This window comes from Anomalospiza imberbis, chromosome 4 (genome assembly GCF_031753505.1).
Source record: "Anomalospiza imberbis isolate Cuckoo-Finch-1a 21T00152 chromosome 4, ASM3175350v1, whole genome shotgun sequence".
Classification (NCBI taxonomy): domain Eukaryota; kingdom Metazoa; phylum Chordata; class Aves; order Passeriformes; family Viduidae; genus Anomalospiza; species Anomalospiza imberbis.
The window spans coordinates 46,357,071-46,382,104 of record NC_089684.1 but is presented as its reverse complement, the minus strand read 5'-3'; the positions used below and the strand labels follow the sequence as shown (position 1 = coordinate 46,382,104).

The 25,034-nt window shown below is 42.9% G+C and overlaps 2 long non-coding RNA genes across 3 annotated transcripts in view; one reads left to right on the top strand and one right to left on the bottom strand.

The window, feature by feature from the left end:
- Positions 1 to 7,808: 7,808 nt before the first annotated feature.
- On the bottom strand, positions 7,809 to 10,164 carry LOC137472871 (uncharacterized). Its single transcript, XR_010998457.1, has 2 exons — positions 10,040 to 10,164; positions 7,809 to 8,171 (listed from the first exon to the last, which is right to left on the bottom strand). It is a non-coding gene; the product is annotated as an uncharacterized lncRNA (long non-coding RNA).
- The window catches only part of LOC137472870 (uncharacterized), a 40,958-nt gene continuing 24,176 nt past the window's right edge, over positions 8,253 to 25,034 (top strand). For both annotated transcript variants that reach the window (XR_010998455.1, XR_010998456.1), the window contains exon 1: positions 8,253 to 9,145. This is a non-coding gene — a long non-coding RNA (uncharacterized lncRNA). The remainder of the gene's footprint in view (positions 9,146 to 25,034) is intronic.

The following is a 25,034-nucleotide window of genomic DNA, read 5'->3' as shown; positions in this document are numbered from 1 at the left end:
CTTCTTTGCTGTTATTTAGACTGCTCTGAGGTAGTAATGAGAAGAAAAAAGGAAAGAAAATGTTATTTGACAGGGACTGTGGTAGGGTTTTCTTCACAGACTTGAAATGGTTTCAATTCATTAAAATCTCCTGGTAAGGGGAAGATTGTATCCATTCCTCTCTTTTTAAACCAGATTTTCAAAGAAGGATCTAAAATTGCATTTGAGGGTCGTGGTGGTTTTTTTTTTTTTTTTTTCCATTCCTTCATGTGCAATCTAAGAACTCCAACTTTACAGGCCTATGTAACATTTGATCCATAAAAATCAGTCCTTTGCTTTGTGTTTTGGGAACTCCTTAGTCTTGGGAAATTGGTAATCTTCTCTGGGCATTGAAGGTCAATCAAATGCTGCACGTTTCACTCTGCCTTTAATATGGTTTCTGTATTAGGGTTTGATTCTTAGCCAGAGATGGTTTTTATTGGCAGCCTGGCAGTTCTACTGTGGAACTCAGTGCAGGAAAATTCACTTGAGAGCGATGGGTAAATGAGCTCCTGGGAAGATGGGCACTGCCTGGCCCTGATGCTTCAGCATGCTTGAGGTCAGGCTGGCTGTCTCCGACTGTCTAATCACAGTGCATAATAATGTAATTATTCATTTGAACTGATGATAAATAAGAGTTTTCAAGTGAAATCTGTTTCATCAGTGACCTCCCTGACTTTAGCCTGAGCTTTCTAGTTCCTGCCTCTCTTATTTTCTCCCCTGTCCTTCTGAGAGGAAGGGATGGGGGCTGGAAGTGTGCGGCTGGCGAGGGCCAGGCCACCACAATCACCCTGCACACTCAGCCTTGGAGATCTGATCAGGAATCTGCTGCTGCTGCTGCTCAGCTTTTCACTGCAGAGACTGGCCCTGCTGCCATCACTGTGCTAGAACAGTGAATTTCCATCTGTTTGGTCAAACTCTAGAACAGCCTTCATTGTAAAGAGGAGTTCTTTGTGGATGGGGCTTGAAGAATGTGGTGTTTATACTCACATCATACCAGCAGGAGAGTAGAACAACTCCTAACTGATTGGCAATCAAGACCTAGTTTTTTCTTCACTGAATCTGCACCAGCAAAATTCACAGGCTGGTGATGGCTATCTCTACAGTGGGAAATATTTATTGACTTTACTGACAATTTAATATACTTTGTTGTTTAGTTTCTATTGATCCTGAGACACATGGGGCTGCTTTTGCTTCCTAAGGGATTAAACTGGCAAGCACTTAGAAGCAAATTTTGGGAAGATGGGTGCAGAAGACTTTCTAATTTGCTTCTGAAAAGCATAGTAATGATGAAGATTTCAGAGAGAAATTATAGTATTTACCATGCGAAATTTTTATTATGTGATTTTTTTTTTTTAATCCTGGAGAAATTAAATGAGGCTTTTGGGGAAAGCTTGAGCTGAACTTTATATTGAGTTTGATAACCTCTGATTCTGCTCTCCTTTCTCTTTCTGCTGGAACTTGTAGCGAAGTTATTATGCCCAACTATAATTTTGTAATAATTACCTTTCAGATTGAGCCTTTCTCACTTGGTGTTGGGGAGGGAGGGGAATGGAGAAAAACTACCTCCTTTCTTGAATACAATTTAAATTTCATACTGATGATTTGACCTTTCCAAGATTCCACTGAGCACGGGATCTGGTTGAAACTGAGGGGATGACTCACGACTCAGGTATAAAAACTACATTTCATTCCCTGCATTAGGAGTTTACTGTTGCCCACAAGAAAGTTAAGGGAAAAAAAGAGAAATGGGTTTAAGATTTCCTGAGCAATTTTCAGTTTGCTCCTCTAAGGAGATACCCTAGCAACTGTAGGACATCTGAAAAACTCTGAACTGTGTATTTTTGAGGCTCTGTTGAACACTGCTTCTGTTATAATGTTCTTGTGTCAGTACTTGGAACTTGGCCAAGTAATGTTGGTATCAGCAGTGACTCTGATAAAGCTATGCCTTTCTAATTAATAATACATGCTTAATGAAACAAAGAATGTACTTCCCCGTGTATTTATTAACCTAATGAGTATAAAACTGAATGAAGTCAATACCAAGCAGATCTAAAGCAAAACACTGGTTTTTAATGTGCTTCTCTGTGGGTTCTGCACAAGGGAATAGACATTTATTTTAAAGTTTCAGCTACCTTAAATTACTTACTCTATGCATATTCAAGTTCAGGTTGATGAATGTTGAACCAAAAGCAGACCTAAAATAGTTAATTTAAATTCTCCTACTTCAGAGGCCAACTATTTTCACAGCTTTGTTTTGAGGGTTTTTTGCTAAGGAAATGGCAAGTATTTATTTATGCAGCTCCCTCCACATTTCCCCTGTCATTATTCCCAGTGATCCCTGCAGGGATAAGTGGTCCCTGACCCCTGCCCAGGGCGAGCTGCAGGAGCCTTGCAGCCCTGCCTGTGACTTCTCACAGTGGCAGAACAACTGCAACAGCACAGGGACATTTTGCTAAAAGCTCCTGTTTTCCCCCACAGGTTATTATACAGGAAGAATAAAATGCTTTCTTAAGGACCAACCACATCTTTTCTCTGCCTGGAAGATGACATTTGTTTGGGTTTTTTCCTCTCATTTAGGTGAGAGATAAAAAAATGAAGAGGAAACTTGGAGGAAATGCCAGAACTACCAGCTGGCGGTACTTCTGTGTGAGTGTCTCCATTTACACCTCGAACTTGCTCTTAGAGGCCTTTGAACTATATTGAAAATGTATTTTAGTAGGTGGTGGCTGCTAACTGTCTGCATTTCTTCTTCCATTTGTTTTCTCTGCTCGTTTGGTATCTGCTGAATGTCACCAATAAGGAAACTGGTGTGGAAGAGTTGAGGAACCAGCTTTTGAAATTGTCAAGCTGATCTGTAGGGTGTTTTCCTATTGCATTTGTAAGAATGGGTACGGCACCAAAGTTCACGTTCTTCAGACAATAGCAACAGCGTCCTCCTTGCAGTGAGGGATCTGAGCTTAACAGAGGTGTCGATGGTGCTGTAAAGGAGCAGCATGCAGAGTAAGTCCGAGAGAAGTCATTTAAGCTGGGAGTACATCGTGTCGCACCAAGCGCTTTGTCCCACATCTCCCCTTCTCCCCCAGAGCCTTGTGCTGGTGGTCTTAGCCGGGTTGCTGGAGCTCCCGTGCAAACCCATCGCTCGCCGTGTCCCCTCTGGCATGGAGTGTCCAGAAAAAGGCACAGCACTGCGGAGAGAACGTGAGCTTTATTCACTTGTCTGCTCCCAAAATCTACCATACAGGGCGACTAGAAGACTACGGGGTAAGAATCTTATGCCTAAAATACTTCTACTTTTAGAAAGGGAACAACACCGAGGGCGATGTCGGCTTCTTGTAGAAAAGGTGTCGGGAATGCTCTGACCGAGGATGGGGTGTCTCTCACTCCTAGGATGGGGATGTCGCAGCGCCCGCGCCGGGCGCTGGTCTCACGTCCCCGCAAGGCTCTGGGCGCTGGGGCCGGAGCTCAGCGCCGAGGGAGGCCGGGGGTCTCCTCCTCTCTCAGCCGGGCCCTGGGGCCGCTCTCTCGGCTCCGGGCCTCTGCTGGGAGCGGTGGCGCAGGCACAGCCGCAGCGGGGCGCAGTTGTGCCTCAGCAGCTGGAGCAGCTTCCTGGGGCAGCCGCGTCCCCGGCAGCAGCAGCGGGGCCCGGCACGGCCCGAGCGGCCCCGGCGCTCCTCCTGCAAGGCCAAGCGCAGGGATCCCCGTGGGAGCGGCGGAGCGGGGCCGAGGCCTCTGCGAGAGAGCCCCGGGCCTGCCTGGGCTGCCCGGGGCAGAGGCGGCAGCAAGCAGCGCTCGGCCGCCTCTGCCTTGGCGCTGCCCCTGGGCCCGGCCTCGGGCCCGATGCCCGCCCAGAGGCTCCGCTCCCCTCTCCTCTGCCACCGGGCCTTGGCCCAGGGGCTGCCCAGGAGGCTCGGCGGCCTCGGGCTCTGCCCCGTTCTGCCTGCCTGCGGTGTCTCCAGAGCCTCCTTCCCTCGCCTCGCTGCGGTGTCTCCAGAGCCTTCTGCAAAGGTAGCAGCCCAGGACGAGGCCCGTGAGCAGCAGCTCCCCCAGGCAGGTCCCGTCCAGGACGCCAGCGCCAGGTTCCCCCCACGGGGCGGCCTCGGGGTCCATGTCCTGCAGCTCCAGCTCCTCGGGAAGCAGACCCGAGGTGCCCGTGTCCCGCTCAGGACGGCTGGAGGGGTCGAGGGGATGGAGCAGGAGCATCAGCAGGTACAGCTGCAGCGTCCAGGAGAAGCCCTGGCCGGCCATGGTGCTCTGCACGAGGAGCTGCCACCACCACGCCGGCTCTGGACGTCGCTCCACGCCGAGGTCTGCCCGGGCTCTGGGCACGGAACGGCTGGGGACAGCTGCCAGCCACCGTGCTGTCCCCAGAGGCTGTGATGTCACAAATCACGGAATGCACTGGCTTGGGAGGGCCCTGCGAGGTCGAGTCCAACCTGTGACCCGTGGCCACCATGGCAAGCAGGCCGGAGCCTGGAGTGCTATGGCCGGGTTTCCCTTGAACGCCTTCCACAGTGGTGACTCCACAAGCTCCCCCAGGGCAGAGCATTCCCACATCTAATGGCTCTTTCTGGGCCACAGTTCTTCTTGATGTCCAATGTAAACCTCCTTTGGCACAGCTTCGGACCCTGTTGGCATCTGCTCTCTCGCGTCCTGGCCCATCTCTGAAGGGCTGGCGCTGCCGCGTTGGGCACTTGCTGGGCGTGGGAGAAGAGGCTGTGCCAGCCAGTGCTGCTCAGCTTTCAGCCACTCAGAGGAGCGCTGGATTGTGCCTGCTGTGGAAAGGAACGTTTGTGCACGTTGCCATTTCTTAGAGGTTTTACCCCAGATTTTCATGGACAGCTGTCCTAGTGAAAGCAAGTCTGTTTTCATGAGTGTTTGAAGGGTAATAGAACACAATGTCATCTCAGGGAAGTTCTGCTGGTGTCATTTTACTGAGATTTTGAGATGAGTTGCAAATCCCAAAAATTTTCTCCTTGGGGAGATAGTAATTTCACAGTTTAGGTTGTGGGGATATCAATTGCCCAATGTTCAGGAGCTCTAATGCAGCTTTCGGCGCCAGAAATTTTAAACATCCAGTGATTGTTCTTGAAACAAAAACATTTTAAATCTTTTCTGTGGACAGGAATTGCCTCTGTGTTATTTCACATAATCCATTGAAAATTTCACGCCTGGAAAAAGTCCATGGTGCTGTGTGGTTTCCTTGGTACTGTTCTTTGGAATGGTTTCCCCCCCCATTTTCTGAAGCTGCCCACAGAAAGGTAACAGATGTGTGAGAAGTTCTGACAGGCAAACTGGTGTCGGTCTTTGCCTCCTGTTTAGAGGTCTGTGGTGAGCTGTGATTCCCAGAGCTGATTTTACTTGATGTTGAAAACACAATTTGACCTTTCTGCAGCGGAATGTTTTGATAGAATCAAAGCAGAGCATGGCTGGTGCTAGTAAATGGATCAAAATGCATCTCTGGAATGTGTTTATTTGATTGTTATGCTAATATTGTGGTAATAGTTCTGATGTCTGAGTACTAACCAAGCTAACACCTGATTTGTCATTGACTGTCTGTCTCTAGAGAACAGGTTTTTAAGAATCATGTTTTCTCTTATAGCTGAGGAATGTGTTGTTCCCAGGCTGAGTCTTAATATCACTTTGCTTTTGCAGGAGAGCAGTTTCACCTGAAGATGATTTTCCTTGCCCTCACTTTAAATTTGACTTTATGTAGTGTTGTCTGGCAGGCTGACCTTTTCAGATTGTGTGCTGCAAAATGTTGCTGCTAAGGAGAGTTGGTGTCAGAACAGGTGCTTTTCTAGCTTTTATTAAAATATTGAAAGATGAAAGGTTCCTAATGAAGTTGCAGAACTGCACATTATTAGGAACTGAACTTCTTCCCTGCATGTATCTAGAAAAACAGAGGTTGGTGCCAATTGAACTCCTGAAATATTATGTAGAGATATTGTGAGAAATATTATGTAGAGTGGCCACCCCAAGTGGTATTCAATTCTGGGAAACACAGTTTTTGCTAGAAATCATTTTTGCTCTAATAATGCCAGCCTATTACATCCCCAAACTGGCAAGATGTGTCCTTGACCGTCTGCATTTGTGTTATATTAATCATGAGGTTTTGTGTTAACCATGGGCTTGAGTTTCCTGTCTTCTTATCACTTCTTCAAATCCCAGGTTTTTGCACTTGCTGGCTTCTTCTTTATGCTTAACGATGGTGTACCTTAGGCACGTACCTTGATGTTAGTGTGAACTGTGAAAATAACATTTCTGGCCTGCCTTCCTTTGGTTAAGTGATTCCTGTGAAAGGACTGGGAGGTTTTGTGGCTGAAGATGGGAAAGAAGAAGTTCAGCAGCCTTGACAAGAGAGTGTGCCAGTTCACAGGATGAATGTACAGAATCACCCGTGCCTCAGCTGGAGCATGCACTACTGGAGCTTGCTGCGGCTGGGGTGTTTGGTTTTGTTGGTCTGTGAATCCATGTTCTACACAGTGTCATTTGTCAGAACTCTATTTCACTTTTACAGTCCCTCTGTTTTCCCACTTCTGAATTACGGTGTTCTCTGTGCCTTTTCTATGGGGAATTCTTGGGGATAAAAATAATACGTGGTCCATAATATTTTATGTTTCTGATTGGGTTTTTTCCTAGTTTTTAAATATTTACCTTTTGTTTCTGTCCTGGAGCAAAGTGCATTTACAGTTTCAGTGGATCTTTCCAATTGCTAATCCCACTCAGGCGCTAAATAAGGAAAAAAGTCCTCTGGTTTCATGGAAAGCATTCTGTGTTCTTATGTACCTTTAAATTAATTAAACGATGGTTGTATTGCTGTCTGTTTAATTTCTTAACTGAATTAGGTAGAGTTTAGAAACCTCTTAACATGAAATAGGTAGTGAACAGTGCCTGCCTTCCTGTGTTTAACTGCTGGGTGGGCAGCCCAAGCTTAGTTCAGAGATTTGTTTTTAAACATCCCTTGTTCCTTCTAAAATCTCTCATTCTGCTTGTCTGTAGCTGTGTTACAACATAAAGAGGAGGGGGATAATCCTGAAAAACTTTTCGTCAGAACTGAATTTGTACCCTACACCCCAGCATGACTGCTCGTTTGTTTTCTCAAGGCATAAAGGACACTGGGAATTTCTCCCAGACTCATTTTTTGGGACAGCAGTCATTTCTGTTTGGCTCTGTGAGAGGCTTTGCACAGTAGTGCTGGAGCTCTGAGGGGCAGGGACATTCCATGAGGATGAATGATCAATAATTCCTGTACCTTGAACTGTTTCAAACCTAACACAGCAGAAGGAGTTGTTTCCCTGATTAGCAGTGTGACGGCGCTCCTGACAAGTTCTGCTGCTGAAGATCCAGCCTCGGATGTGTGAGGGGTTTCTGTGGAGGAGAAGCAGCTTGTGAGCCTGGGCCTTTGTCCAGTGGGCAGCCCTGGTTTTACACAGGAGGGGTCTGGAATTCGGTAAGGATTTGGAAGATGAGTAGGTTTGTTGCTGGAGGTGTGAGGGAGGAAAAGTCCTCTACAGTGCTGGAGCAGTGATTAGAGAAGGTCCTGGAACAGCCCCTGGAGAGGGTGCTGCTGCTGCACACGATTCTCCTGGAGCTCAGCTGATGTACACAAGGTTTGTTATGACTAAAAGGACTGCCACTAAACAGAATGCAGTCATTTCTCTTGTCATTTAGTGAGGCATCTTTTGATCCATGATGAGCTTGAGGGCTCACTGTGCAAGGCTGAAAGTAAATGAGATGCTCTAAAGAGATTTTGGTCTTTGTGACTTACTGAAGGTGAATAGGACATAATTCCTTTTCTCACTGGGACTGCACAGCTTAGTTTTATCTGCTCTGTTTCTAAGCAGTGCTAAAAAATGTTATTTCCCTCGATTTTGATGGCAGCAGAGGCTCAGCTGATAAATATGCATCTAAGTAAGGTCTGTAAAATGAAATAAATAGTCTGAAAACCTGCTAGACAACCCTATAGGCAATCTTAACAGAAAAGGAAGAAGCTGAGCTTCCATCTTAATTTCAGAGAGGATTCCTCTGTCCTGCCTGCTTTTCCTACACTGGGTATATAACCACCACAGTTCATTTTGGTCCTTAGCCCTGCCTGCACCACCTCACCTGCCTTCTGCTGCTCACCTTTGCTTTCTTGTCAGATGGAATCACTGAAATAGAAAAGATGGCCTTATCTAATTTACTTCACTAAAACGTCATGGCAATTTTTAATTTTAAATTTTAAAACTTTGCCCTTTTATCTTTGGCTGATTACTGGTGCTGGCTCATACCTAAGGTAGCAAATGTAGATGGAAATGCTGTTCTGAACATAACATAATTATGTTAGGAGGAACAGTTACTGCTGCACTGCTAGGAAAAATACTAAATTGAGCCTGTGGGACAGTGTGCCTGATTATACTAATTGGTACCTGTGCTTGTAATGCTTAGTTCCTTTTTTCCCTCACAACTGTGGAAGAACACTCGGCCATCTGATGTGGCCAAGCAATTCCTGCAGCTTCCTGTTGCCCTGCTGGGGCATGCAGGAATGGCCAGTTCAGCCCTGACCTCCCCATTTATGCACGTGGCTCTTACAGCCCCTTGTTATGGTGATGCCAATTTGGGATAAGGGCACATCCATCTCAGAAAAGTCATTAGCAGAGTTGTTAAGGTTTTCAGAACACTTGCTTTTCCTGGGTGCTTTCATGAAATCTAGTGATGAGCTCCCTTTTCTGGGAGAGAATTTAATTTCTTATGCTGAGAAGGGAAATGTTTAGTGTCTCTCACACCCAAGGACACTGGCTTTGGCACAATTTCATGGTACCTGAATGAGTCCTTTAACACAGCAGCATTCTTTCAGATTAACTCACTGTTTCTATTTTCCTCAGGTAGATTAGTAACCCTAACAAATGAGTGGTGGCTTTTGATTTTCCTGCAGCCAGCAGCACAGCTTACCCCTCTCAAAGAGGTTCCAGCAGGACAGAAGCACAACTCATTCTTTTCACCCCAACACATGGACAAGAAAACCTTTCACAGCTCTCACCCCAATTTCTTATGTGGACCAAAACAGCCTTGTCTCATCACAACAGATGTTCTCTTCATCAAAGTCCCATGGACAACTGGACAAAGCCTCTTCTTTCAGTGCTTGGTGAGTACCAAGGTCAGCATCTGCTTTTTCACCACTGCTGTTCCACGACATTGCCTCAGACTACGGGGTAGCAAAATCTTGCTCCAGCTACAATTTATCTGTCTCACTTGCTCCTCCAAAATTGATTTATTCATGAAAATTTAACAAAGTCCATTCTTGCTACTGGTGCCTAGCTTTTGCAACAGATGAAGAGCTCTGTTTTAAGAAGTTTATCCACACAGAGTATAGTTGTTATACTACTGAGAAAGGTTTCATTGTGTTCGGTTTGTATTTTTATCTCTGATTCAGCCTCCAATTAGCCAAAATTACTAGAAACCTCTAACAAATCACTATGTCAGTTATTTTTATGATTCAATATTGAACCAACTGGCTATCAAAATCCCATTACCTTGGTCCTCCACTCCTTGGTGTGAGTCTTTAATTTCTCTAATGAACTTTTCCCAGGCAAACAGAGCCAGCTTACTGGGACTGACATCTTCTGTCCCTTGACATTTGTTGCCTTTTGAGGTAATGCAAAGAGGCCCTGTGGGAACTCCAGTCTGCTTCAGGCCTCTCTTAATTGATTTTCTGTGAATTTTAATGATAAAGCTTCTCAGGGTGCTAGTCTGAGTTCTGAAGGGAACTGGGATGATCTGCTTCAATTAATGCAGCATCTTCAATTTCCTATTAGTTGTTGACAGCTTCATGCTGAAAAGTCCTCATCATTTGGGACCAGAAAAAAAAAAAAAAAATCTTTCTCATTCCTAACTCCAGGAAAAGGACATTTGGCATAGAGGGAAGGAGATCCTGTCTTAGACTGAGCCAGAGAAGTGATAATCTAGTGAGGCCAGTTATTAATCTTCTCCCTGTAGCCCTTATGCCTTAGCAGGCTGAAGAAGTTCACTTTTTTCCTACCTGACTTTGAGGACAATTTCCCAGCTGGTTGCCTGTAAAATTCCTGTCATCCTGGGCATCTGGCTGTGTATGTATTTCTGTGTAGATGCTCTGATTCACTGGGAGGCATTCCAACTACAACGTGGCTGGAACGCAAGGCCAGAAGAGATTGAGAAGTCTTGTGCAGCAGGATGCCAGCCTTATTTCTAAGCATGATTTTCTTTTTTTTTTAATCCCACTACATGTGTAGTGGAAGTCAAAGTGTCCATTAGAAAAGCTTACCTTTTAAAAACAAACACTCCTCTCAAAAGTGCCATGCAAAGAAAGAAACAAAGCCCAAAACCCAAAGCAAGATATTCTGAGAATGTGTTGTAGTTGTTTCTTTGTTGAAATGTTACCTTTCCACTTAAAAAGTATGGAAATAATATGAACCCTCCTCAAAAACAGGAATCCTACAGACTTCATTGTATCTTCAACTAGAAATAAATAGAGAGGGTAAGTGGATGAAGAAAGGATCTTCAGAAAGGTTAAATGAAGTTCAAAGGAAGCAGTCAAAAAGATCTGGATTATTGTGTTGATGTTAGTAAAATGTTGACTGTGTCATTAACAGTAATTAATCTCTCTAAGACTTTATTCCTCAGATAAAACTGAATATTTAACTGCTTTTTCATCATAACTCATTGCTAAAGCATAGCATAAAGGATGGGAAGCTGGATATATGAAGAGACACATCTTCTGTAAGGCTTGTAATACATTTACTGGGTCTTTGTTCCTCCTTGCTCATAACACCAGGCTCACAATACAGGGCCACTGTACGTGCCTTAAGTTATAACTTCAGCAGAGAAGCAAGAAAGAAAAGCTTTTGTAGATGACATGTTGCAGTATTTCAGGCTGGTTAACTGCAGGCAAATCTGGATCTCCATTCCCAGAGATGCCTGTGAGCAGTGGAGTTTTGAAGTCTTGCATCAAGCACTTGCAATGCATGTGTACACTTCCCTGTTTTCTAGGGACATCCGTTCACCTGAATATTCCTCAGCCCTTTCTCTCTTCACCATACACTGCTGAAACCTTCTGGGTGTTTCAAGCAGTTTGAGGGGTTTTTTTTTGCCATTGTTTGTGGTTTTTGTTCTGTTTGGTTGAAATAATTTTAAGCAGCCTATGGTGTTTCTTTTGTAGAAGAGCAATTAAATTGATAGAGAATTGCATTATTTGATAGTGTTTGCAGTCTGTGGCTATAACAGTGTGCAGTGTTTGGGTCAGATGTTTTTAAGCAGTTAATTGTCTGCCCAGCTGAATGCTCAAGCATAATCAAGCTGATTATGTTCAGGCAGTTAAAAGTTCAATGTACAGTGAGAAATAGGATAGCAATTATCTTCTAAATTCCTTTTCATGAGCCACAGGAGGTACTTTTGCTCAGGACTGGAATCCTGGATAATCTGTATCATCAACACAGTTCTGGTTTTAGCTCCTAACATGTTTTTGAGAAAAAAATCAGCATGCAAATGATTGAAGTCAATTTTTATGTTAATCCTCAGGCAGCTATGAGTGGGGACACCTGTGATTTCCAGCTTGTAAAACAAAGAAAAGTTCAGTAGGTAAAATTCTGAGTCCTGAAAGTACAAGGCAACTGCTTATTCCAGGTGTTCATTAAAACCACATTCCAGCACAGCCCAAAGAAGGTGCTTGTGCATTAGAAGTATGGGATTACATGAGGCTTTTTAAACACTGCTTATTGACCTTTGAATATAAGTGATATTTCAGTATCTGGTGTATGTATCACTGAAAGCCCTAGTCTTTTATCTTTTAAACTATGTTCTTAAGAAGGCTGTTTTCCAAGATGTATTTGGTGGAAGGAATATGCCATCAGAATCAGTAATTTGATATTAAGAGTTATTCTCTTGGTTTTCTAGAAGTGGTGTGCAGGCAGGTAAGTTAGAAAGTTTTTATATAAAATGTTCCTGTCTGAAGGGAAATATTTCTTCCTCTGGGTTTTGGGCAAAGATGTCTTACTGAACACCCGGGGCTGTTGTGTTTGGCCATTCTGGCTGGATGTCACACAGATTGTCTGAGCACAGCTGAGAGCAACAGAAGGGCAGTAGAGAATTTTTATGTTCTTGAGTTTTTATGTTCTGAAATACAGAATCAAATTCTGCTGAATCAGCTTCATGATGGGTGACTATATTCACATAACAAATATGTGCATACATTATTTTTCTTAATCAGTTCATTTTTTCCCCAGCAGATCTACACCTGTTGATTTAATCTAGTTGAAATGTAATTTTTTTTCCAATCAGAACTGTAAAAAGCTATCATTTTTCCAGTTCCCTTGTAAAGCAGTATGCTCTTCAAAAAGATCACACAAATGCTCTGAAGCACTGAAGTCCCTGTGCGTTTGAATGAATCCAATGGCATTCTCCTGGTGGTGTTGGGTTAAATCATAGCCATGTGTTAATTTTTTTTGGTTTGAACCACTTTGACCTGGTTCACTTGGAGCCTGAGAGAATTCAGTTTTGACACAAAGCTCAGGTAAATTTAAAAGCAAAAGGAAATCCAAACTCTGCTTTTTATCAATGCATCTTTATGATCTATCCTCCACAAGAGGCTCATGCTCCTCTGATAATGTGGGATTATAGATAATGGGGGAATTGTTCTGCTGCCGAACTGATCTTAAAAACAGGAAGAGATTAACGAAGTCATCAAACAGGTTTAAAACAACAGCTTTTATTTCACAGCACCTTTAAGACAGTGCTTCAGGAAAACTCTGAAATCTTGCTGCAAAGCCTCATGATGCTGAAAAAGTAAATTGCTTGAGAGGTTTAAGCGCAGCACTCGTTCTGTGTTTTCTAGACTGTTCTTCACTGTTTTCTGAATTCTCCCTGTTGATGGCAAGTGGCTTGGTAACAGTAGGTGATGGCTGGTTGTATGGAGCTTTTCCCTGAAACATGTAATTTAAGCATGATCTGTGGTAGACACAGACTCTTGCTGGTAGATATTAGTTCAAGGCAGAGATCATCTCCATCCTCAACAGCAAGTTTCCTTGTTTTAATGGGGCATTCCTCTGCAACTTCATGTTATCTTAAGTTCTCCTTCCTCACCTACTTGTATTTCAGATGGGTGGTCTTTCTTCCTAAAAATTAATTTCCCAGAGTCCTCTTATTATTTCTCCAACTTGGGGATCTCCTAAGCACAAATGACTTCTCTGACACGGGTGTTCCCACCTGTTCCAAAGCTTTTTTGGTTTTGGTTCAATGCAGGATTTATTCAGGGAGGAGGAATACCTTCTGAGAATCATTCAGGGGCTACCCCAGCACCTACACAAAGAGCCCTCCCCTTCTGAACTGGAAGGATCTCCCTTCCTTCCAAGGAAGCACCATCTGAAATTGTTTCCCCACACAAAACTCGCCCGTGCATTCTCCATCTCTCTGGACAGGTTCCAGCGCCTGCCGTGGGCACCATGATGTGCTGAGAATGCCAAGTGCCCCTGTTCTCAGTCACAAAGACTCTGTCAAAGACTACATGGTCAAAAGAAAATTTGTTAAAACACGCTGAGAAGTCAAATAGCAACAATCACGATGGCCAGATGGTGCTCACAGAAAGCCTGAAAGAATGAATCACTGTGTTCTGTAGGCTGGTAGCAAAAATATGTTTGCTATATTTAAATGAAGATATTTTACTGAAGAGTTTGAGTGATTAGGATTTTCTTAAAACTCTGTCAAAATGACATTGAAAGAATTGTGGGCCAAATGATTCAGACCCAAATAACTTGGTTCAAGCATCAGGTGCTTAGCCCAAAAGTTCTTCCCTTCCTTGTCTTTCCTGATGAATATTTTAGCTCTCGTAGCTTCATCTGGTGAAGTATTTGATAGACTATTGTAATTCAGGTATCCAAGAAAAGAAAAAAGCCACACTGTGCAGTAAGCTGCAAGCTAATGCATGTTAGTATTTTACAAATTGCTGCTCTGAACCCTGATCTCAGTGACATCCCTAATGGTTTCAGCTGAGCCATGATTCGTACCTTTGGAATTCTATTTATTCACTGTTGCTTTCACTACCAGATTACAATTTAGGTTACTATGAAAAACTTCTTCATGCTTGAGGACAGCTTTCTGTGTTTTCAACTTTAAAATATATTTGAAGACTCATTAAACAAGTCTTTAGGAGTTCTGGTACAATAACTTGGCTGCTTTTGGTGCCTTTTTTGCTCCTGCCACATTTCCTTCTTTTTATAATTTTTTTTGTCCTTATTCCATTGTCACATTTTTAACTGAAATCAGTGAATTCTGCAATGAACTCTACATTTCTCGCAATTAAAAAAAAAAACAAAACCTAAATCATAACCAACCACCAGCAGCCAACTCCAACCATACCACATCTTCCTTTCCATAAAAGAATGTGAGTTTCTCTAATTTACTCTTGAACAACTTGCAGGGGGAAAGAACTAAAAGAAAAGAAGGCAATGGCTGATCTTGCTTCCTTTTCTTCAAAGGAGAGGACAACAGGATTTCTGATGAATTTTCCCTTGGAAGACAAATGAGAACATTCCAAGCTTTGTGGATTGGAAGTTAATGTGCCTAAAGCAAGAGAAACGGGCAGTGTTATCAAGCCCAGAGTTTGCACAGCCAGTGGACTCCAGAGAGAATGGGCCATTTTCCCATCTCTGTCTAAGCTGGCAAGCCCCCACAAAACTGGCTCCATCTGTGATTGCCCTTCCTGCCCTAGCACACAGTGTTTGTGCTGCCTTAGACTGACCCACCTGTATCCTGAGAAAGTCCAGTGCATTTGGTGGTATTATCCAGTGGTGTTTGGGGTTTATTCAACTGTGGTCATCAACGGTATTTTTCTTCTGTATATGAAACAGTTGCCCATGCTTTGTCATATTTTAAATTTTTTTCTAGAACTTACCCATAAATTCCCTCTCTTTGCTACAGTGAAGTTCCATAATGGCAGCATTATTAGGGAAATATTTGTAGCTAAGAGCATCCACCTAAATCCAACTGACTTCTGTGGTGATGAATAGGTCCCACAAGCGATTTTAGGACAGAGCATTAATTGTTCTTTTCCGTCAGGGACGTGACATCAGGAAGGTTTTTTACCAATCCCTTGTGCATTTTAAGTATGACAGTGGCTCTTGTGATTCTTAACCATTCTGTCCTGGCATATTCCATGTGTGGAATGTAATCAGGTTTATTTGGAGGACTCTGCAGAATGTCTGTGAAGGGAAAGTGTGTGGGTGGAATCTTTGCCCTGTTAAAAGAGATGAGAAGTTTCCATTGCCTGGAATGAAGTTCCAGGTTTTAACCGGGGTTCTGTACACACAAGATAAGCGGCAGGCAAAGCTTCTCGGTTGTGGATATTTCTTATCTCACAGGGAAGTTGTCATAAGAAACTAAGCATTTAGAATCTTCTGACATGTACATTATTGTCAATTCTCAGAGTGGCAAAAGAGCTACCATTCGAGTCAGTGAAAAATCTGGATAGTTGTAGCAAGAATCAAGGGTACATCTTTAGGAAGTATTCCTTATAATCAACCTGAGCGAGATTTCTTGGCACTGAGGCTCTCATGCTGTGTTGGAAAATGTGTTTCTTCATTTATATGAGATGAGAATTTCATTGAAATCTCTTTCCCTGCAGAAGAAGTTCTTTCATTAGTGCAGAAGTAACTGTAGGTTAATCTTAAGGGTTTTTGCAGTCAAATTATTCTAATCTGCCAGAAAATTTACCTGGATATGTATGAAGACATTACCTATTCACATCCATTTGAATAACAGAAAGTCACACTATTTTCTTACTTAACCCGTGAAGCAATATTCAGTCTAAATTCCTAAAACTGTACTGCTGCCTTAAAATTTAACATTATACAGGGAATTAGAGCTGGAGAAAGTTCTGGACTATTCTCTATGGAAACAGCATCGGTCATCATCCCTGGGATAGTGAAGATTTTAAAGCTAAATCAAAGAAGCTCTGCCCTCTTTCAGTATCCCAACTGGGCTGAAAAATTTATGGGACAACATACAGAAAAACAGTCAACGTTATTTCTTTGCTTGTAAATAATTCTACAGTCAGCTCCACAAGTTGAGTTCTATTCTCAGCCTCTCTTCTGTTGTCAAAAGAATTTAAAATCTGCCAAACTGAAAGCAAGCAAGGAAAGCACACTTGGCTTCTTTTGCCTTGAGTATTTAATAGCTTTCCTCAGGCTGCTGGCTGTGCCACTCTGAAATAAATGACACTTGTTTTTGCAATATAGGAGAGTATCTGTGCAATAGTATACCATCTTGTCATCCATTGCAAAAACATTTGTGACTGCTGATAGCTCTGGAGTCTTGAATTTTAATTAAGGAATTCAATTTTCAAATGATTGCTTCCCACTTCTCTTAAATGTTCCATTACAAAATCCTTCAATGCAATTTGATTTTTGTTTCCTTTGATTAAAGGTAAAAATGCAAATCAATCACTAAAGGTCATTTGGGAAGGAACAGAGATTATGGAAATACATGTCCACGTCTAGAACCATGTGTGCAGTTCCAGTTTCTTTATCTCGAGAAGTGCATCAGAAGTAGGGAAGAGTTTCTCCTTTGTGTGTAGGACATGGATATGTGTCTATATGAAAAGACTTGTACTGACATTGAGGGGAACGGGAGATGGGAAATGAGCAAAGAACAGAACTGGAGTCAGACTGGAGTGCAGGGTGGGGCTGGTGATATGCCAGGTCCAGAAATGGGGAGGTTGTGTTGTTAAAACAAGTCACACCTCTCCCAGAGGACAGTGAACACAGAAGTGACCACGTCTTTGTAGCTTTCTGTGAGTCAGAGAAAACAGATTTCCACCAAATCATGCCTGTTCTTTCACGAGTCTGCGGTTCTAGCATCAGTCTCACTCCTGTTTGCTGCTTTGGTCAGTTTTGTATATTTTATTGCATGCTTTGCTGCAATAATGTCAAGATGGAAATGGCAGAGATGGATATTGCAAAGATGATCATCACAGCAGGCAGCTGCTAAGAGACAACACACAGGAATGAGTAAGGAGCTGAATAATGATAAGGAGAGAAATAAAAAGTACCGGAGAAAACTACCAGCACACACAGTTCAAACCATGGGGATATCAAGGAGGAAAGCAAATCTATGGATATTTTCCAGCTGTTGCTGTTCTAATTTTATTTAATTCTCTTCACCCAGTGTGTGTATGAAAATAGAGTATCTAGCACTGGCAGAAATTTCCTTTGCTTGTGTTAAACGTTTGTGTAAAAAAATAGTCAATATTTTATCTGGATTGTCTTGTACCAATTTTTAAAGAATATAATTGTTTTCTTTAAAGGGGAAAAGTTAGGTTTTACTGAGTAGTCAGACCAGACTCTATTGTCAACATTGCTAAGAAAGGAATCAGTCTAAGCTGAACTTAGTGGTAAGGGAACCTAACAGTGCTGTTTCTCTGGTAACAGAAAAATTGTGCAGAGAGATCAGTGTGTTCACAGGAAAGGCCATTAAAATTCTCTTATTGCAGTATAATTTTGCTTTGTTGCTGATATCTTTTCCTCTGCTCTTCTTACTGGCTTTCTAAATGCTAGTGAAAAATCAACTTTTTTCTTTCACAGATAAAATTATTTTTCAGCTGTAAGCGAAAGCAGGGTTTTTTCTATATAAAATAGCCTGAAGTTTGTTGGTTTATTTGTAAATGCCACTTTGGGCTGTGACTTTGGCCGGATCGATGCACTGCTGAGCCTCCAGCTCTGTGCTCCTGCAGCGCCCCAGGTCCCTGTTTGTGTGACTGGATGTCAGCTGTGAGAAACGCCCTGGCCATGCAGGGGCCGAGGGGTGTGTGCCCTGTTCAGAGATAAAGGCTGGTAAGGGGAAAAGCTGTCACTGATTTTTATGCTTGTTTATGGCACTAGGAAATGAAATAGTCCTGGGTGGCAGAAAGAGCAACATGGAGCCAGAACAGCCTGTTAATGGTGAGAAGGGCACTTGGATAAATAGTCCCAGCAGGGTAAGCAGGAAAAAGTGGCTGCTTTTTAATTCAGGGAGCAAAATGGAGGCACCCTGTAAACTGATGAAAAGGACTTCTTTATTTATACTACTGCAAAAAGCAACACGGTGGAATGACATCCACAACACGTCTTGAAGGTTTTGCATGGTACAGGGAAGGAAAATGGCAGTCAGAAAAGTCTATAGAATCCAGATGAAGTATGAGTTGGCTCATTATAAGTGAGAGCTATAGGCAAGAACATATCTGTGACTGAAGTTGTCACTTTTAAGAGGACATGTTTTGATTCACAGGAGCTCTTAGTGTGAAGTCAGCTGTGTGGATATAAACGGGGAAAGACTTTGAGATAAAAGAGGAAAATCTATCACAATGTATATAAAAAGTGTGGGAAAGGGGAGGGAAAGTGTATGAAGAACTGTAAAAATAATGAGAAGATTATTTCCAGAAAAGTGTAGGATTGAATAGGAACCCCCAAAGATTAGAATGAATGTATTGGTGAAGAAAACAGTCATGTTTTGGAGATCAAGAAACACAGGGCTAAAACCAGATCTGACAAAAGTTAAACCAAGTCGGATTTTACAAGGATGACTACAACATGTTTTCAAGTTGTCTTGGAATGATCCTGATGACAGCCTGATATGAAAAGGGCAGGAGGTCGTGCTCCTTAAAAATGCCTTTATTAGAGTGATCAGCTCAGGTGGGGGCCCGGTGGGTCACACGCATGCCGCTGCTGCTTCCCGGAGTGGCACGGAGGAGGAGGAGCGCAGCTTTGTCCGCTTGACACGCAGTCAGAGCTGGGGATTCCGAGCTCACGGGAGCGGCAGGATTCCAAAGTTGGAGTTCTGGTCAGGGGTCCTCATACTAGCATGTATCTCTGTTGGTTAGAATGAGACATTAGAGGGGTTCCCGTGGACACTAGGACTGATTGCTCACCCTTTTCTGTAGTTTGAGTCCTTCCATCCCGTTGCGGCTCGCTGTTTTAGGGGTTTTTAGTGTTGCATTTGGTGTATTTCTGCATTTGCATGTTGCTCCTGATGTCACTTCCTCTTCACGGTCCGGGTGCCATTTTCTAGGAAGCAGCAGGGGTGAGACCCGACCCGACAGGGAAAAAAGGATTTCCAACAAGAGATGAACAATAGGTAGTTAGCAGGGAATTAATGTGGGGTAGTTAACAAGGGCTGAACATGAGGTAGTTAACTGGGGTGAACAATGGGTAATTAACAGCCACTTAACACTGGCCAATAAATAAACACTCTGTAACTTCTGAGTAGTTTCTTATTCATAACAGTCCCCCCATTTTTCTTTGATCAGGCTTGGATCACAAGTCTGCATCAATTTGCAGTTTCTGGTTCCTCAGCATAAATTTTTCTTAGTTTCTGAAATTGGTCATAGATTTCTCGTGCGTTCTTGTGTTCCTGGTTATTTAAGTTCATTATCTTTTCTGGTTTCTTTAATGCAGCCTCTATGTTGGTCTGTATGGCCGAGGTCACCGTCTTAATTAAACATGGAAGTAGGCAAGGTAAGAAGATGAGGCCAGCAATGATGCATACAGTGAAGAAGGCTGCCTTCTTCCACCAGTTCCCCTTAAAGGACCATAGATTATCCCACCAACTGGAATTGAGTATGGGAGTCCATTCCTGATTTCCTACATATGCTAACTTTCTGATTTCGTTTGAGATGTTTCTAGTAACTTCACTTCTATCATCGATTTCCAAGCAGCATTCAGATGAGTTAAACTTACCACAGATCCCTCCCTCATCAGCAAGTAGGTAATCTACAGCCAATCTGATTTGATAAATTACAGTCCTGGTTTGGGTAAGTTGGTCATTAATATGATCCAGAGCTAGGGAAGTTCTATTAGATACCATCTCTAATACTGCTTGGAGTCTGATAATTCTATTTAGCATATATATCGGGGTCCGATAGCCCCAGGACCCGTCTTGAGCCCAAGTGGCTGGGCCATAGGTTTCAATAATCAATAATCTTTTTCGGGGTCCAAACTTCGCTTTTCCATTTTTGTGCTCCCCCAATTTCAATTACACTTCTTTTTTCTCTTCCAGCTTTTCTTAAATCATCATATATGGGATTTCCCAGACTCGATCCCAATTCTTTTGGTAACAAAAAGAAGGCTGGTTTTATTATCCCAATGGTACAGCTTCCTGACCAATCTCCTGGAAGCTTAGTATATGCTGTAGTCCCACAGATCCAGAATAGATGTTGAGGGGCTTCCCAAAAGGTATTATCAATTTTAGCCGGATGTTCCCAATATTTTGCAATTTCTCTTATCCCCAAAAATGGGTTTACTCCTTCTTTAGCACATTCATGCAAATCATATGCCTGATTATAGATACACTTAAACCCTTCCTTTTTCTCTATAGACCAGAACCTATTTGGGTCCTTTGGGATCCTTCGAGTGAGTGAGCTTTTTACCTTTAAATACCTTTTGCAAGCCATCCTTCCCACCTGAGTGTTGTATTCTCTCCCCCTTCTGGAGATACATTCTTCCCCTATTATTCTGGTTTTCAAATTCCACTGCCCTTCTCCTCTTTTCTTGAGGATGTTTGCTTCGGTGTTATTTTGCTTCCACGTTAGGATCTCTAATGGCCTCAGGCTAACCCGTTCCCATGGCCAAACCTCAGACATTTGTGTGTTACCGCAGACCCAGCAGTTAGTTAAGTTTAGCTCGTGGCTAATTCCTTCGACTAGGTCTATAAATAAATTCTTGCCTGTGGGAATTTCCCAATCATTTTGTTCCTTTATGGTTTTCACTATGTCTTTTTCTTTTATCAAGTCTACCAGACCTGCTTGAGTGGTACTTTGTTCAAAGCACAGCCAGGTTTCTCCAACCAGGCACTCCCCTAGGAGTCGCTGCCTAAAATTAGCAGTGCTTCGAGCCATCCAGTATGTTCTTCCATCCTCTTGACAAGTAATTAATTGTGAGAGGTCAACACAGCTAGGGTTCAAGTTAGTATGGACTCTTAGTAAAGAGGTTACTTCCTCTTCTTCATACAGAGGTTGGTAACATTTACTACATGGCTCTCTTGGGTTCCCCAGAACCCCACTAGCGATCATAGCCATGACTACCACCCTTCCCAAGAGTCCGGTATGAGACATCCTCACAGTCTGCCCACCCGGCCTTGCCTCTTGGGGATGTTCAGAGTCCAGTAGAGTCTTTTCTGCCCCTTTCTCTGGTTAAACCTCTCAACTCGTCCTCCTATCAATTTGTGCTCACCTAGGAGAGTGCTCAGTATAAGATTAACCTGCGGCTTTTTGAAATTTAGTTGGGGGGATTTAACTACTGTACAAACTTTTAACACTTAGAATTACTCAACACTTAACTACTTAGAACTCTTTTGAATATACCCAACCAATTTAAAACCCTCTTATAGTTCTAAACACAGTTTTTCTCTTTAGTTTATCAGTCTTTTTGGACTTCTTCTTTTGAGAGTCAACTTTAAGTCTGTTGGTCCTTTTACAATAACATACTCAGGTAAATCCTGTCCTGGGTTAGGGGGTGAAGGTGGTGGTGAATCTGGTCCAATGTCAGGGGGTGAAACTGATACTGACGTTGGTCCGATGTCAGGGGGTGCAACTGACGCTGACTCTGGTCCAATGCCAGGGAGTGGGGCTGGTGCTGACTCTGGTTCAATGTCAGGGAGTGGAGCTGACGCTGACTCTGGTCCAATTCCAGGGGGCAGAACTGGTCCTTTGACCCTCGTGAAGTGTGTCCAACCCTTCTCTCTGGTTCTCACAGCCGAATTAGTGACGAGGAGCACCTGAAAAGGGCCTTCAAATTTAGGTATGAGTGGTCCACTATGCCAAGATTTTATTAAAACCTAATCTCCGGGGTTAATATTATGTACTTTTGTGTCCAAAAGGGAGGTCTGGGGTAGGTATTCCTTTTTTGTATGTCCCTCTAAAGTTCTTCCAATAGCCTCTAGATATTATCTAGTGGCCTCCTCTCCTTCTAGATAGTCTCCAGTGCTATAACGTGTTAACAGGAATGGTAATCCAAACATCATCTCATAGGGTGAGATCCTTATATCAGATCGAGGTCTTGTCCTGATCCGTAAAAGTGCTAACGGTAAACACCTTACCCAATTAATTTTTGTTTATTCTATCAATTTAGTTAGTACATTCTTGAGAGTTTTATTCATCCGTTCTACCCTTCCAGAACTCTGGGGATGCCACGGAGTGTGCAACCTCCACTCTATTCCTAGGGCCTTGATTACATTCTGCAATGTTTGAGCTACAAAATGTGGACCTCGGTCTGAATCTATAGTATTTACTATTCCATACCTAGGGATAATGTTTTCTAGGATTATCTTTGCCGTGACCTGGGCAGTTTCTCTTTTGGTAGGAAAGGCTTCTACCCAGTGGGTTAGATAGTCTACTATAACCAGTAGGTGTTTGTATCCCTGTACCTGTGGCATCTCAGTAAAGTCTACCTGTATTCTCTGGAAAGGTCTTAGGGCCAATTCCCTTCCTCCAGGTACAGCTTTTCTCATGACCTTTTGATTTACTTTTTGGCAAATTAAACAACCTCTGGTAATAGCCTTTGCTAGATCATACACAGCTATACATAGGTTGCTTCTTAAGAAGTGGTCACAAAGTCCCTGAACCCCGCAATGGGTTAATTTGTGTAGTTCTGTCAGCACTGTTCGAGCAAGTGCTTTGTTTAAAAATACCTGCCCATCTGAAGTTAACCATTCCCTTTGTTGTCCTTGATGCAAACTTAATTCTTTTATTGCTTTCCATTCCTTTTCACTAAAAATCGGTTCCTCTTTCCCTCTCTCCTCTTCAGGTGTGGTTTCTATCTGAAGAATTTTCACTGAGTCCCCCGACTCCAGAGCTGCTTCCTTCGCAGCCTGGTCAGCCAGTCGGTTTCCTCTGGCTTCAAAGTTGTTCCCCTTTTGGTGTCCTTTCACATGGACTACAGCTATTTCGGTTGGTTTTCTTAGAGATTCTAATACAGACTTTACCAAGCTCTCATGGGCCAGACTTCTTCCCTTTGAGCTGAGATAACCCCACTCCTCCCAAATTTTTCCAAATGTATGGACTATTCCAAAGGCATACTGGGAATCTGTGTAAATAGTTCCTCGTGCCCCTTCTAGCAAATTTAATCCTCTTTTTAAGGCATATATTTCACAACTTTGGGCTGACCAGTTTGAGGGTAGTTTCCCTTTTTCTTGGATTTGTAAGGTCTCTCTGTCTATGATAGCATATCCTGAGGCTCTTTTTCCATCGATAACTCTCGAGGAGCCATCTATAAACAGAATTTTTCCACCTACCAAAGGCTGATCTCCTAAATCTTCTCTTACTTTTGTCTGAAGATTAATCAATTCCAGGCAGTCATGTTCTAAATTTTCAATGGGTTCTCCCACAAGGAATTGTGCTGGATTAAGAGCACTTGACGTAACCAATTCTAAGTTATCGGTGCTCATTATTATTATTTCATATTTTAATATTCTAGCATCAGTTAGCCATTGTTGGGCTCTTTGACTCAAAATTGTTTTGAGGTCATGTGGAGTATGTACTTTGATTTTTCCCTGTAGTGTCAATTTTTGAGCCTCCTCAATCAGAATGGCTGTAGCCGCCACTACCTGTATGCAAACTGGCCAACCTCATGCCACAGGATCTAGCAGTTTAGAAATATAAGCCACAGGTTTTCTACAACCTCCCCAGTCTTGAGTGAGTACACCATAAGCTATTCCCCCTTCTGCACTCACAAAGAGATCAAAGCCCCTCCTCAGATCTGGTAAACTCGGGACTGGGGCAGAGGATAACTTCTCCTTTAGGTCTTCTAGCTGTTGCTCATCTTGTGCTGTCCAAGTTATAGGATCTGGGGCTACCAACTTACCATACAGGAATTTCACACTCTGTGTGTATTGATCTAACCACAATTTGCAGTATCCAAACAGACCCAAGAGCTTCCTTACATCTCTTTTTGTTTTTGGAGCTGGAAGTGACAGAATACCGGAGATTCTTTCCGGACTCAGCTTCTTATATCCCTCCCCGATTATATGTCCAAGATAGGTTACCTCTGATTGTACAAATTGCAACTTCTCCTGAGAAACCTTCAGTCCTTTCTCCCCTAGAAAGTTTAAAAGTTGTATGCTGGCTGCTTTAACTTGGTCCTTCTGCTGTCTGGACACCATTAAATCATCTACATACTGTAGGATCTGCACATCTCCTTCAGGGACAAAGTGTTCTAACAAACCCTCTAAAGCCTGTCTAAAGAGGTTGGGGGATTCAGTGAACCCTTGAGGTAATCGGGTCCACCTCAGCTGTTGTTTTCTTTTTGTATCTGGGTCTTCCCACTCGAATGTGAACCAATCCCTACGCTCTTCTGCCAGAGGACATGCCCAAAAAGCGTCTCTTAGGTCAATAATAGTGAACCAAGCATGATTTCTTGGAATTCGGCTCAGCAGGCTATATGGGTTGGGCATGACTGGATGTCTAGCAATGGTTCTCTTGTTAACCTCTCTTAAATCTTGCACCAGTCTATATTTCCCTTCAGCTTTCTTTACTGCTAGGATAGGAGTGTTGTGCGGTGACGTGCATGGTTCTAAAATCCCCTCCTGCCGCAGTTGTTCAATTACCACAGTGAGTCCTCTTCTTCCCTCTAGGGAAATGGGGTATTGCTTAACCCTTATAGGTGGTGTTGCTTCTTGCATTGTTATGGTTATTGGTGGGATATCCAGAAGCCCCCATTTTCCTCTCTCAGCCCATACCTTTGGGTCTATTTCAGCGATGTCCCCTTGGGACAATTTCATTATTTGCACTACTATTTTTCCCTCCCTTGGGATAATTCCAACCTCCAAATGAACCTGTAAGTCCCTCCCTAATAGGCTCTTCTCTAGTTTAGGCAGGTAGATAAAATTAGCTTTGCACTGCCTTGAGTTTCCCATTATTTTGACATTCTCGATTATCAATGCTCTGAATGGTTTTCCCTCAGCCCCTAATACCTCACAAAATTTCTTTCCAATTACCATTCCCTCTGGTAATTTATTAAGACAGGACTTATCTGCCCCCATGT